Genomic DNA, 2931 nt, shown 5'->3' with positions numbered 1-2931 from the left:
TCTTCAGTAGCTAACTAGTAGTTAACCGCTAAAATTAGTTAAGAGTTTGTTTGTAACCTAGGTTTTCTATTTCAAAAATAATTATTTTCTATTGAGAAAAATAATTTTTTTAGGAAAATAGAGTTTCCAAACTAACTCTAAAACATCAAACACTATAGTTAATAGTTCAACTAGGAAAGTTGATCATGCCCATTACCACTTGTCACACCCGTGGCCGAGGCAGGTACCACCGCCGGCGTGAGCGGACGACTCCGACGAGTTCCTGGGCGCGAGGCCAAGGACTCCGATGCAACCTCAACGAAAACTCAGATAAGTTTAGGTGGATTTATGTTATTCGATTTCTCAGTGTCTTTTCCCATATAAACTGAAGTATTTATACTGATTACGTGAGATTAACTGCCCACGAACCGAGGCCCATAATCCCCCTCTTAATCCCTCCACTAGATATGTGCCCGTACGTTGCCACGAGAGTTAAAAATCCGTATAAAACATAGATATAGAACGACAACCGTCACTATGATATGCAAAATCCATGTAACAAAATATCACCTTAACACTAATATTATACTCTAAGTATAGACTGAATGCTCTGGTATCTATTCAGAGTCGAAGATTTAACTGGAAAAACTTGATTAATCATTCACTGAACACAACAAGAACCCAATTTGGAAGGATGAGAAAGAACTAAATGCATACGGTTCAACTCATCCTTCCGAATTGAACATTCATCAAAGCTAGCATAGCATACCTACATGTATTGATAAGTAGGTTAAAATAGCTCAAGCAACTTGGGAGATAAATAATGTACTCCTGTGAGTGGCTAACACGACATTTGGTATAAGTTTCATATCCTTATTTTTCACATATGAGCATTCATATATGCTAGTTATAAGCAGCATGTTGTAAAAGTGTTGTGGAAATAATTGAGTAAATTTGACGGTAATTGATAGTTAGTCATCATTTCCTATATATTGTGCACAAAGAGAAGTATGCCTAAGAAACTGGGTATATCTATTAAAAAAACTTAACCAAGGTTTTTAATTAAGAACGCGTGCAAAAATTTGCCTCGACAAGGACTTGTACTTGAGGGGTCTCCAAACTTCCATTTTCTAGGAGTATATATGCAAAAATGTGTGCGTTAATGTTTGAAGGAAGGGATTCCTAGAATCGCATCATTAAATCAAATGAGCTCCACACAATCCTTGTTTCATAAATATTAATGTCAGCAATAAATAGTTAAATTTCTAGCATGTCTTGTGTTGCACAAACTGAAGCACATATTCAAGCCGAACAAGCAAATATACGCAAAAGTGTGAAGACCACAAGACGAGAGTCGACGACGGGTGGTCAGAATTTGTCGGAAGGAGTCGGCAGGTCAGATGTGACGGTAGAATATTTATGCCACTCGATCAGGATCGGTGTCACTGACTGATCCGATCAGGTCCAGATCTCTCCCAAACCGAACAGCGGAGCGAGTCGCCTCACCGGCCCTCTCGCCAACCAACGTCCCGAGGGGATGGGGGCGTCAGGCGAGGACGACGGAGCGGGGAACGGGGGCAAGCGTTATGCGGGGGCACGGCATCACGGTGTCCATTTGTTAGTGAAGCACTTGGTGCGTTGCAGGTCCTTCTAGAACGCGCGCGTGACGCGGGCCAGTTTGCTCACACGCCATGGAGAAGAGACGGGTTGTATGGCCTTATGACGCATGGTCCCAGGATGTGGCTGGGTTCACACGTCATTAGGCATAGCATTCCTTAGTGCATAGTGGCCGATAGCAGTTGTTGGGTAAGTCGGCTTCGATGCTTGCATGCAGTGTGAGTGGAGGGAGCCACGAAGATCGGCTTCGGTGGCTTGCATGTAGCATGAGTGGATGAGGGGGGCACGTCGTTAGTTGGCTAAGATAAGCATTACCGTCTTGCGCTGCAGCCAGTGATATGTGGCTAAACAACCGAGACAGAGAGAGAGAGAGGAGGAGGAGACGCTCTGGATCGAGTTTAGTTTGTATTGCTTGTTTGGTACTCTAATGCCAGAATATTAGTGCTGTTTCATCTCGACATCATCTGACTTTGTCGAGTGTGAACAAAACACTTGAAAACAACGTATACGTGGTATGGTTTTATATATAAGAGCCGTGGGCTGAGGTTGCCTGCTCTGCATGCGGATTACGATGTCTAATTATATATACCCGCCTTCATCTCCTACTGATGTGTCGTCGGAGAGAGGATGGCGTGTATTGGTGTAGCACACTCCCTTAGATAGTCATACCAAGACTAATCAAAGCTCCAGCTAGCTATGGACAAATGGACAAATAAATTTCTCGCCCGGGAAGCCAGGAGTAGGAGGACCTAGGGGCTGGGGCTGGCTGCTGCCGATGCTCCCGTATCAGACAAGTTGACGTCCTGCACGTTCTCACAGCCGTCGGCTACGTCAATACCAACATCTACGTACGCAGTCTACAGCCGTGCCCGTGCGTTATGCAGGATGACAGTTCGGCTTGCATGTAACGTGAGTGGGAGGGCAGCTGCATGCATGCCTGCATAAGGGGAGGTGGGGGCACTTTTTGGTCTACATTAGCTTCTTAATAGTTAGTAGAGATAGAGATTATTAGCTATTTTAGTATATTAATAAATAATTAGGTAATTATTTGTTAGCTAGCAAATTCTACTAATAATTTTTAGTCAGCTAACTATTAGTTTCAGTGCATTCAAACATCACTGAGATTATAGCTCTCAAAACAAGGAAATTAGGATCTCAAAATTAATAAATTCAAAAAAGACAATATTCCAACAACTCCCTATCATTTTCCAAAAAACCTTTTTAAATTTGTTAGGTCACCGACGTACGTTGCTTAGCAAGGACTATGTGGTTATTTGAATGCACTAGAACTAACAGTTAGTTGGTTAAAAATTACCAGTAAAATTAGCTAACTAA

This window comes from Zea mays, chromosome 4, assembly GCF_902167145.1.
Source record: "Zea mays cultivar B73 chromosome 4, Zm-B73-REFERENCE-NAM-5.0, whole genome shotgun sequence".
Taxonomy (NCBI): domain Eukaryota; kingdom Viridiplantae; phylum Streptophyta; class Magnoliopsida; order Poales; family Poaceae; genus Zea; species Zea mays.
Note: the sequence above shows the minus strand (reverse complement) of the source record.